Source organism: Bufo gargarizans, chromosome 9 (assembly GCF_014858855.1).
Source record: "Bufo gargarizans isolate SCDJY-AF-19 chromosome 9, ASM1485885v1, whole genome shotgun sequence".
NCBI lineage: Eukaryota > Metazoa > Chordata > Amphibia > Anura > Bufonidae > Bufo > Bufo gargarizans.
Window position 1 is genome coordinate 148,932,837 of NC_058088.1, and position 13,292 is coordinate 148,946,128.

The window sequence follows — 13,292 nt, forward strand, 5'->3', positions numbered from 1 at the left end:
CCCCTCTTGCTCCCTATTTAAACAGGCAATCTGCTGGCCATAGATTGCCTGTTATTTAGGTTCCACCTGTGTCTCCTTGGATTCCTGGTGTATTTACCTCCTAGTTATCCGACGTCTCCCTGTCTGTTCCTGCTGTGCTGTACTGCTTTCCTGGTTCCTGATCCCAGCCTGCTCCAGACGATTCCTGGTTACTCCTTTGGTACTTACAGCTGCTCCTGGTAAACGACCTTGGCTTTCTCCTGACCATTCTCTGCTTGTTCCTTTGTACTGCGCTGCCTTCCTGGTTTTGACTCGGTCCGTTCACGTTCTGTTGTTTGTCTGGTCTGTCCTCCTAGCACTTATTCCAAGCTAGGGATTGCCGTCCAGTTTTCCCCTGTCATTAGGACTTGCGAGGTAAGTAGGCAGGGCCAGGGGTGAGGGTGTAGCGCAGTGGTCACTTTCCTCGCCCCTGTGCATGTGTACGCAATCGTTACAGAATAACAGGCCTACTGAAACCTCTGTACCATGAATCCTCTAGTGACACTGACTGAGCATGTGTCAAACCTGACGCAGATGGTGCAGGAGCTAGGGGAGAAGATTCATTCCCTAGAAATAGGACAAGACGCCGCTGCTCCTCAGGCCTCTGGTCCGAACTTGAGCCCTCATATGGAGCCACCGATCAAGCTTCCAGAACCTTTCTCTGGAGATCGGAGGGTTTCACTCCTTTAAAGAGAGCTGAAAACTATATTTTAGTTTACGCCCCTTGTCTTCCGGGTCAGAAAGCCAACGTGTGGGCATTGTTATCTACAGGGGCATCCCCAGGAGTGGGTCTTTTCTTTACCCCCTGATGCTAGTTTAACCACGGTAGAGTTTTATTTTCAGGCTCTGTGTACCCTGTATGATGAATCAGACAGGGCCCTGGTATCCGAAACTGCGCTGAAAGCATTGGTTCAAGGCAACCTCTCTGCGGAGGAGTATTGCACCCAATTTAGAAGGTGGTGTGTTCCCTCAGGGTGGAACGAGACAGCTCTTAAGTGTCAATTCAGGTCAGGCCTGATAATCTAAAAGACCTACTAGTGAGTTATCAGCTCCCAGAGACTCTTGAGGAGACTATGACCCTAGCAGTCCGACTCGACCAATGTGTGAGAGAAAGACGACAGGAACGACAGTTCTCTTTTCAGGTGCTGATCCAGTCTGAGGCTTGATCCAGGAGTGGTGTTGAGGTCTCCTCTGAAGAACCTATGCAAATTGGCATGACCAGAGGGGATCAGCGCCGCAGACGTGGGATCTGTTTCTACTGCAGGGATCCTGACCATTGGATCAATCAGTGTCCAAAGAGGATCCTTTCTGATAAGGCTTCCAAGACAAGACCACCAAGGGACCAGGTACTCCCTGTTATTACTAAGAGTAAGCTTTTAGTTTCTTTAACCATTTCTCTGGGTTCAAATAAGTGGTCAGGTCAGACCTTTATAGATTCAGGCTCAGCGGCCAGCTTTACTGACCAGGGGTATGCTACTAGACAGGATATTCCAATTTTTGTTTTACCTAAGCCCATCCATGGTGGCCCCGCGTAAAAGGGGGGGTACTGTCACAGTGCGGTCTAGGAGGCGGGCACGTCCAGGGATTGGGATTGCAGTCCATTTGTCCCCTGTCATTAGGACTTGCGAGGCAAGTAGGAAGGGCCAGGGGTGAGGGTTGAGCGCAGTGGTCACTTTCCTCCCCCCTGTGTGTGTGTGTACGCAACCGTTACACTTGTGTAAATAGCTGCAATTGTATGTGAAACGGCCGCTAGATAGTGCTATTCCACAATCAACAAAGAATGATACAGAAAACATATTAACTATGTATGAAAGTTATGCATAAATGAAAAATAAACTTGCTGAAGGCATGACAGTTATAATGGAAAATTATATCATTCTTTAAGGGTACTTTCACACTTGCGTTTTTCTTTTCCGGCATAGAGTTCCGTCACAGGGGCTCTATACCGGAAAATAACTGATCAGGCATATCCCCATGCATTCTGAATGGAGAGTAATCCGTTCAGTTTGCATCAGGATGTCTTCAGTTCAGTCGTTTTGACTGATCAGGCAAAAGAGAAAACCGTAGCATGCTACGGTTTTATCTCCGGTGAAAAAAACTGAAGACTTGCCTGAATGCCGGATCCGGCATTTTTTTCCATAGGAATGTATTAGTGCCGGATCCGGCATTCAAAATAACGGAATGCCGGATCCGTCCTTCCGGTCTGCGCATGCGCAGACCTTTAAAAATGAAAAAAAAAAAAAAAAAAACTGATCCGTTTTGCCTGATGACACCGGAAAAACGGATCCGGTATTGCAATGCATTTTTCTGACTGATCAGGCATTTTTCTGACTGATCAGGATCCTGATCAGTCAGAAAAATGCCTGATCAGTCAGAAAAAATGACATCCGTTTGCATACAGTTTGCCTGATCAGGCAGTCAGTTCAGGCAACGGAACTGCCTGCCGGAATCAAACAACGCAAGTGTGAAAGTACCCTAATACAGAATGCTAAGTTAAGTGTCCATTGAGGGTAAATAAAATAAAAAAAATACTTACCTCATCCACTTGATCGCGCAGCCGTTATTGTCTTCTTTCAGGACTTGCTGACGTCACCGCGCTTACCGCGTGTGTGCATTTTCCCTGGCCACTTTTTATAGTCATTAGGTGTACTACCAAGTCATTTATTAGTCACACCAGATTCAAGTTCCGTGGGAGGGGGGGGGGTTCTAATCCTGGCTGTAATGATGTAATGATGAGGATACGTCACCTGTGTGTATATGGAAATGGTCTGGAAGTTGATGTAGCTAAGCAGTCTACCTTACTTTAATACCTTCTGCCCCAGGCCAGTTTTTGCACTTCTGTCCAGGCCATGTTTTGCAAATATGACATGTGTCATTTTATGTGGTAATAGCTTTGGAACACTTTTATTTATCCAAGCCATTCTGAGATTGTTTTCTCGTGACACATTGTACTTCATGATAGTCATCAATTCGAGTCACTATATTTCAACTTTATTTATGAAAAAATCCAAAATTTACCAAAAAGTTTGAAAAATTCGAAATTTTCAACATTTCAATTTCTCTGCTTTTAAAACAGAAAGTTGTACCTCATAAAAAATGTATTACTTAACATTCCCCATATGTCTACTTTATGTTGACATCATTTTGTAAATGTCATTTTATTTGTTTAGGATGTTAGAAGGCTTAGAATTTTAGAAGCAATTCTTAAAATTTTTAAGAAAATTTCCATAACCCACTTTTTAAGGACCAGTTAAGTTCTGAAGTCACTTTCTGGGGCTTACATAGTGGAAACCCCTAATAAATGACCCCATTGTAGAAACTAAACCTGTTAGGTTACTCAAAACTTAACAGACTAACTTTGTTAACCCTTTAGTTGTTTCACAAGAATTAAAGAAAAATGGAGATTACATTTCTAAATTTCACTTTATGGACATATTTTCCATTTTAATAAAAAAAAATCTTAAACACATTGAGGGTTAACAGTCAAACAAAACTAAATTTTTTACCCTGATTCTGCCATTTACAGAAACACCCCAAATATGGTCGTAAACTGATGTAAGGGCACACTGCAGGGCACAGAAGAAAAGGAGCGCCATATGGTTTTTGGAAGGCAGATTTTGCTGGACTGGTTTTTAGATCCCATGTCCCATTTGAAGCCCCCCAGATGCACCTTACAGTAGAGACTCCCAAAAAGTGACCCCATTTTGGAAACTAAGGGATAGGGTGCCGGTTTTATTGGTACTATTTTGTGGTACATAGGATTTTTAATTGATCTCTATTAAGTTTTTTGTGAGGCAAGGTAACCCAAAAATTTTTGGCACCGTTTTTATTTTTTGCTACATTTATCTGACAGGGTATACAAAAATCCCATAGAATTTTTTAAAATTTGAACATGATCTTTATTGAACAATCGTAATTGTAAACATGATTATACCAATATAACATTGCATTATACGGATGATAATAAGCCTTTGTGATAAAGGAATCTAATAACTAAAGCACTTATCACTTGTGTGAGACTATTAACATAGGAGGAACCATCAATGGTGTATATCAGCAGAAGGGTAAAAATCTATCAAACCATAAAGCTGGGGTGCACTAGCATTATTATTCTAGATGCAATCACCCATATAAAGGAGTGTGGAAGCTGTTACCATTCCTAAACCAAAAGACATGTACTGCTGAGTAAAGTGACTAGTGTCAAAAAGCTAGCCATTGATAGCAGATGAACCTACCTATGAGGGACAACAATAAGCGCTGGATCTCCCCGACGTACGTTTCGCCGTGCTGCGTCCTCAGGAGGAGTAATTAAATGGGGCTAGAAGGCCAGTATTTAACAATGTTTGCTGTCCAATAGGTGCGGGCAATTGGCGAAACGTACGTCGGGGAGATCCAGGATGAGGTGGTTAGGTGGTTAGGTCGTATGATACGTGGTTAGGTCGTATGATATTTTTATAGAGTAGGTTGTCACTGTTTTGAATCATATTTTAGTATCCCCATTGTCTGAGAGTCATAGTTTTTAATTTTTTGACTGATTGTCTCAGGTAGGGACTCATTTTTTGCGGGATGAGGTGACAGTTTGACCTTTTTGATCGCTTGGTGTTGCAATTTTTGTGATGTAAGGTGACCAAAAATATCATTTTTGACATTATTATTTTTTTACGGTGTTCACCTAAAGAGGCATTTTTTTCTTTTTTTACTTGAAACTTTATAATACTTTTTTTTTAAACTTTATTTCTGTTCCACTCTGGGACTTTAACTTTTCGGGGTCTGATCTTCTCTGCAATGCATTACAATACATTTGTATTGTAATGCATTAACTGTTAGTGTATTACACAAAGTACAATACACTAACAGGAGGATCTCCTGGGCACCCGTAGAAGGCAGGTCCCGATGCCGTGCAAGGCATTGGGAAGCCGCTGCATGGCATCGGGCTGCCTTGTCACCCATCGGGTCCCCGCTACAGCAACGCGGGGACCCGATGGGCTCCCTCACCCGCAGCAAACCTCTTCTATGTCGCTGTCAGAGCTGACAGCGGCATATAAGGGGTTAATACGCCGACATCAGCTTTTGCAGCGATGCTGGCGGATACAGCAAGGGCCCGGCTATCAGTGACTGCCAGGCCCCTGCAGTCATCGGGCGTGCACCGCTCAGGTGCCTGCCCGATCACCATGACATACTATTACGCTAAGATGCTGGAAGTCACTGACTTCCATGACTTAATAGTGCATCATATGTTGGGAAGGGGTTAAAGTATATTTCAATATAAAGTATTGAGTCCCAATATTGTAGTATGGTATAATTTATTTCAACTTACCAGATACATTTCCATGAAATACTTTTAAGTATTGTTGGAGATTTTTAAAACATGTGATCTTTTGTGTATTAATAGTACTAATTATTATTTGTTTTTCATTTCAGATATCTGGCGACTGGCAATTCAGTTTTGTCCTTACATTTTGAGTTTAGAATGGGGAAATCCACAATTGCTGGCGTGGTACGGGCTACATGTGCAACCATTTGGTTGAGGCAGCTTCGGAGCTGCCACATCCAACCAGGCAGCAGTCGCTTGATATAGCCCAGGGCTTTCTGGAGAGGGCGCAATTCCCAAATTCTATTAGTGCCCTTGATGGGAAGCACATAAGGTTTAAGAAGCCACCAAACTAAGGGTCCCGATACTATAATTATAAACAGTTTTTCTCTGTAGTTTTGTGTGGCCTTGGTTGACACAAACTACAGGTTTTTAATTGTAGATATTGGGTCCATTGGAAGTACTGCAGATACTCGCATCTTCAGGGCTTCCAGAATGGGTCGGTGGCTTCAGTCCAACTAACTGGATGTACCACAGCCAGCAAACCTTCCTGGCTCCTCTGGTCCACCTGCGCCTTATGTGACTGTAGGGGACGAGGAGTTTGCCCTTTTTACCAACTTCATGCACCACTTTCCTAGGCGAGGTTTGGATGAAAAGAGGCGCACTTTTAATTAGCATTTAAGTAGGGCCAGAAGGTTTGTGGAGTGCACCTTTGATATTCTTTCTAGTAAATGGCGGGTTTTTCCTTTGGCCATACAGCTGTCCCCCGAAAATGTGAATGTGGTCATCAAAGCGTGTGTAGTGCTGCACAACTACATACGCACCTGATGAAGATGCCCAAGTATATAGTTCACCATCTGGAAGAGACACTTTCCAACTTGGAAGAGCAGGATCTGAGCAGTACTACTCGACACATGGAAGGTTCTAGTTGCCATTTAATTTTTTTTCACAACCTGGATGGTTAATTTTTAACTTACGGTTGTACATGAAGGCTTTCTTTTTTGGTACTATATTGATATCTTGTCTGTTTTACAGATAGTGCCTCCAAATATATGGATTTCAGAAAACCTGATAAGACCTGGGCGACACAACTAGGGTCAATCTTTGGGGAATCAGCGGCAGCTGGGGCCGAGTCCAGTAATGTAAAGGATTTGAAACTCAAGATAAAAGATCTTTTAAAAAAAATGTATAAAAGTGTGGAGGAATAAAGCCTCAATAGAGCAGTACCTCCAGAAAGAAATCATTCCACGTGGCCTACGATTGCAGTTATTCCCTGCATTTGAGGTGGATGATCCATCATTTGTAGGAAAGTTTGGAGGATGCCCTCACTCAATGCTCACGCACTCTGATTGAGCTCCTGATTGGGGCAGATCGTAAGTCACTTGAAGCGGTGGAGAAAGATATTGATAATATACGTGAACAGATCCAGCGGGCAGTACCAGTTGAGGCCTGTGAGTCTTTTGATGGTGAGTTGGAGGAGGACCTCTTGAGAAGGGAGAAAGAGGTCTTAAGGTGAAAAAATTCCAGAGAGACTTGGTAGACTTCCAAAACAACAAGGTCTATCGCTGGCACATGACAAGAGGCCGTACACGCAACACATTTCTCACTCTATCTACATCCTCTACCAATAGCCAAGGATGTGGGGAGCATTTTTTAGAGGAGCGCAGGGGATCCGGAGAAGGAGGTGGCAAGGAAAATTGGACCTCCTGCCTAAGAACACCATCCACAAAACGAAAAACGAAGCAGAATTACTCTCTGGGGAAAACGAGCAAAGAAGTACTAAAGGTAATTAACCTTTCAGATATTACACTCACACAACCCCAATTATCCGTCTCGCGGAGGGGTCTGACTTTTTCACCGACAGGGAAATTCGATTTTTTCCTGTCGGTGAAGGACTTGGAACTCTTTGCAAGAAGACTGTGTTTTAAAAAGTATTTTAATAGGGGCGATGGTCATTCTGACCTCTCCCCTCTAGAATTACAAACTCTCAATGATCTCCAATCTCTATTAAATGAACAAGAATCGGATACGTCCAGATTCCCCATACATCTGCACCGCCGGTCCCAACATTGGCCCCCCACGACATCTTGTCCAGCAGCAGCATATTTGTCAAGCTGGTCAAACAAGATCTTGAAAAACTATGTGATACTAGATCTCACGATAATTTAAGCAAGGATTTACGTCTTGCATTGAAAGAACTTAAGAATATGAAATATGTCATTATAAAACCTGCGGATAAGGGGGGCAATGTTGTTGTCTGGCCGGTGCGGATCTATGAAAAGGAGGCTTTCCGCCAATTAGGTGATGGGTCCTGTTATAGGAAACTGGATTGTAACCCTATAGCACAATATAAATTAGAACTGGATGGAATACTTAGGAGTGCATATGAGAGTGGCATAATTAGTGCTAAGATGTGGGAGGGCCTGGTTACGGATTTTCCGGTCCTTCCCACATTTTACTTACTCCCTAAGTTACACAAAGACCCCAAATTACCACCAGGGAGACTTATAGTATCTGGAATAGGTGGTTTGTGTGAGACTATCTGCCGTTTTGTGGATTTCTACCTACAGAGATGTGTAGAAACCTTACCCTCCTTTGTCCGTGACACCACTGACGTCCTGAAGAGACTCAATGGGATGCATCTGGATAGTGACATGCTCCTTGTCACGTGCGACGTCGAGTCCCTGTATACATCCATTTACCACGGCCACGGACTGCGGGCATCGAGATTCTTTTTGGAAACAACTAATCTGGACAGATATTTAATTGACCTGGTCATGACATTATTAGAATTCGCATAATGCGTTTACATTTAAAGACCGCTAATGCTTACAGATCTGGGGAACGGCTATGGGGGCGACTTGTGCGCCCTCATATGCTAATTTGTTCCTGGGGCTATGGGAAAGAGAGATAGTCATGAATTTGGAGGGTCACAACACCGTAGTCTCGTGGTCGAGGTATATTGATGAAGTTTTGTTCATCTGGCAGGGCTCGACGTCGCACTTGGAGGGGTTTCTACATTATCTTAATCTGAACAATCAGATTTCTCGGACCTTGCGATAACTGTGGAGAATGAGGGCTTTTTAGGTTTTGATATATATAGGAAGCCCACTGCCACCAACTCATTGTTGTTCTCCTCTTCCTCACATCATTCACAGGTCTCTAGAGCTAGGCGGATATCCTCCAATGAGGCTAGTTTTGAGCGAGAGGCAAAGGCTCTATCAAGAAGATTTCTGGAGAGGGGTTACAGCAAAAAAGTGATTAGGAAAGGATATATTAGCATATGATCACCTATGATGTGGGTTGGTCATAGGACCATCTTGTTCTTATTATTATTGTCTTGCTTTATATTAGGATTGAATTATGTAGTTTAATTATGGTATTTACACAATTACACAATATATTTTTGTATTATGAACTTTTTAATTTTATGTTTATTAACTCTATGCATCAGGTCCTCATTAATTATTTTGTTTTCTATGTACTTTTTATCTCTATGTACTGGGGCTCAAATAAACATGGGGTATAATCATGATATATATGGTGAATATTGTACAGTTTATACTATGTATTTCTTATGCTGTTTATACTTTCATGATCATGTACTTCATATGTCTATAATTATTTTTGTATTATGACTGAATCAATGAGACACCATATTTTTGGTCAAATTATGGCATGTATATATTGTAAATGGGTATGTAATGTAATAATCATGGTAATATGCATTTATCCCCTTGATAATATCGATGTCTAGATTTATTCAGTCTCATATTTGCGCCCTCTTAATAACCGATATCTCTCATATAGATTCTTTATACAGGGTTCCCCATTTTGGGGTTAATACATCAGACATACTTTAGATATCCTGTTTACTTGATCAGCTGATGCAGCGCTCTGTTGTGATGCGCTGCGCGCAGGCCATTCTGAGATAGTTTTTTCGTCACATATTGTACTTCATGACATTGGTAAAATGGAGTAAAAAAAATGCATCTGGAAAATTTAGCAAATTTTCAAGATTCTATTTCTCTACTTCTATAATACATAGTAATACCTACAAAAATAGTTATTACTTTACACTCCCCATATGTCTACTTCATGTTTGGATCATTTTGGGAATGACATTTTATTTTTCGGGGATGTTACAAGGCTTAGAAGTTTAGAAGCACATCTTGAAATTTTTCATAAATTTTCAAAAACCCACTTTTCAAGGAACAGTTCAGGTCTGAAGTCACTTTGTGAGGCTTACATAATAGAAACCACCCAAAAATGACCCCATTCTAGAAACTACACTCCTCAAGGTATTCAAAACTGATTTTACAAACTTTGTTAACCCTTTAGGTGTTCCACAGGAATTAATGGAAAATAGAGATACAATTTCAAAATTTCACTTTTTTGGCAGATTTTCCATTTTAATATTTTTTTTCCAGTTACAAAGCAAGGGTTAACAGCCAAACAAAACTTTATATTTATGGATCTGATTCTGTAGTTTACAGAAACACCCCATATGTGGTCATAAACCGCTGTACGGGCACACGGCAGGGCGCAGAAGGAAAGTAATGCCACACGGTTTTTGGAAGGCAGAATTTGCTGGACTGTTTTTTTGACACCATGTCCCATTTGAAGCCCCCCTGATGCACCCCTAGAGTAGAAACTCCAAAAAATGACCCCATTTTAGAAACTACGGGATAGAGTGGCAGTATTGTTGGTACTATTTTAGGGTACATATGATTTTTGGTTGCTCTATATTACACTTTTTGTGAGGCAAGGTAACAAGAAATAGCTGTTTTGGCACCATTTTTATTTTTTATTATTTACAACATTCATCTAACAGGTTAGATCATGTGGTATTTTTATAGAGCAGGTTGTCACGGACGCGGCAATACCTAATATGTATACTTTTATTTTATTTATGTAAGTTTAACACAATGATTTCCTTTTTGAAATGTTTTAGTGTTTCCATAGTCTGAGAGCCATCGTTTTTCCAGTTTTTTGGCGATTATCTTGGGTAGGGTATGATTTTTGTGGGATGAGATGACGGTTTGATTGGCACTATTTTGGGGTGCGTGTGAGTTTTTTATCGCTTGCTATTTCACTTTTTGTGATGTAAGGTGACAAAAAATAGCTTTTTTTACACCGTTTGTTTTTTTACGGTATTCACCTGAGGGGTTAGGTCATGTGATATTTTTATAAAGCAGGTTATTACGGACGAAGCGATACCCAATATCTATAATTTTTTTTATTTATGTAAGTTTTACACAATAATATCATTTTTTAACCCCTTAAGGACGCAGGGCGTACCGGTACGTCCTAACTTTAAATCGGGATTCCGGCACCCCAGGGGTTAATCTGAACAGGATGCCGGCTGAAATCATTCAGCCGGCCTCCTGTCACAACGACAGGGGGGTCATGTGACCCCCGGTGTCGGTGATCGCAGCAAACCGCAGGTCAATTCAGACCTGCAGTTTGCTGCGCTTTTTGCTGTTTCTGATCCCTGCGGTCCCTGACCGCGGGGATCAGAAACTTTTGAGTGCCTAAAATAGAGATTTTTCACCCCCCCTGCACTCCTGCACGATTTTATGCCGGCCGGTGTCGCAGGCGGTGGGGGCGTTGAAAATTTATTGGCTTCTAGTGGGTTATACCAGGGTGCCAGCACATTGCTGACACCCTGGTATAAACGGCTGACATCTTCGCAGATGTCAGCCGTTTAACCCTTTCCATACCGCGGTCTGTACGGACCGCTGTATGGAAAAGGTTAACTGTCATCGGTCACGGAGCTCCCTCCCTCTCCATCGGGGGGCTGCTGAGCCTTTGCAGCCCCCGATGGAGAGGGAGAGAGCCCCCCGACAGCCCCCCTCAGCCCTGTGCTTACCCTTCCCCGTCTGCGAAATTGTGGCAGACGGGGAAGGTTCCCATGGCAACAGGACGCCTTCTCAGGCGTCCTGCTGTCCATGGTGCTGAACAGATCTATGCTAAAAGCATAGATCTGTTCAGTGTAGGTAAAATACAGTACAGTACAATATATATTATTGTACTGTACTGTATTATACAGACATCAGACCCACTGGATCTTCAAGAAGCAAGTGGGTCTGAGTCAAAAAAGAATGTAAAGAAAGTGAAAAAAGATAAAAAAAATAACATTTATCACTGAATAAAAATTAAAAAAATAAAATACACTACACATATTAAGTATCGCCGCGTCCGTAACGACCTGAACTATAAAACGGTCATGTTACTTTCCCCGCACGGTGAACGCCATAAAAATAAAAAAATTAAAACTATGAGAAAATTGAAATTTTGCCCACCTTACTTCCCAAAAAAGGTAATAAAAGTGATAAAAAAGTCACATGTACGCCAAAATAGTACCAATCAAACCGTCATCTCATCCCGCAAAAAATGGGACCCTACCAAAGATAATCGCCCAAAAACTGAAAAAACTATGGCTCTTAGACTATGGAAAACACTAAAACATGATTTTTTTTGTTTCAAAAATGAAATCATTGTGTAAAACTTACATAAATAAAAGTAAAGTATACATATTGGGTATCGCCGCGTCCGTGACAACCTACTCTATAAAATTACCACATGATCTAACCTGTTAGATGAATGTTGTAAATAACCAAAAAAATAAACGTGCCAAAAAAGCTATTTCTTTTTACCTTGCCGCACAAAAAGGGTAATATAGAGCAACCAAAAATCATATGTACCCTAAACTAGTATCAACAGGCTCTATAAAAATATCACATGACCTAACCCCTCAGGTGACCACCGTAAAAAATAAAAAATAAAAACGGTGTAAAAAATTTTTTTGTCATCTTACGTCACAAAAAGTGTAATAGCAAGCGATCAAAAAGTCATATGCACCCCAAAATAGTGCCAATAAAACCGTCATCTCATCCCGCAAAAAATGAGACCCTACTCAAGATAATCGCCCAAAAACTGAAAAAACTATGGCTCTTAGACTATCGGGACACTAAAACATTTTTTTGGTTTTAAAAATGAAGTAATTGTATAAAACTTACATAAATAAAAAAAATTGTATACATATTAGGTATCGCCGCGTCTGTGACAACCTGCTCTATAAAATTATCACATGATCTAACCTGTCAGATGAATGTTGTAAATAACAAAAAATAAACGTGCCAAAAAAGCTATTTCTTTTTACCTTGCCGCACAAAAAGTGTAATATAGAGCAACCAAAAATCATATGTACCCTAAACTAGTACCAACAAAGCTGCCACCCTATTCCGTACTTTCTAAAATGGGGTCACTTTTTTGGAGTTTCTACTCTAGGGGTGGAACAGGGGGGCTTCAAATGGGACATGGTGTCAAAAAAACCAGTCCAGCAAAATCTGCCTTCCAAAAACCGCATGGCATTCCTTTCCTTCTGCGCCCTGCCGTGTGCCCGTACAGAAGTTTACGACCACATATGGGGTGTTTCTGTAAACGACAGAATCAGGGCTATAAATAATGAGTTTTGTTTGGCTGTTAACCCTTGCTTTGTAACTGGAAAAAAATTAAAATGGAAAATCTGCCAAAAAAGTGAAATTTTTAAATAGTATCTCTATTTTCCATTAAATCTTGTGCAACACCTAAAGGGTTAACAGAGTTTGTAAAATCAGTTTTGAATACCTTGAGGGGTGTAGTTTCTTAGATGGGGTCACTTTAATGGAGTTTTTACTCTAGGGGTGCATCAGGGGGCTTCAAATGGGACATGGTGTCAAAAAAACAGTCCAGCAAAATCTGGCTTCCAAAAACCATACGGCGCACCTTTCACTCTACGCCCCGCTGTGTGGCCGTATAGTAGTTTACGGCCACGTATGGGGTGTTTCTGTAAACGGCAGAGTCAGGGCAATAAAGATACAGTCTTGTTTGGCTGTTAACCCTTGCTTTGTTCGTGGACAAAATGGGTTAAAATGGAAAATTAGGCAAAAAAATGAAATTCTCAAATTTCATCCCCATT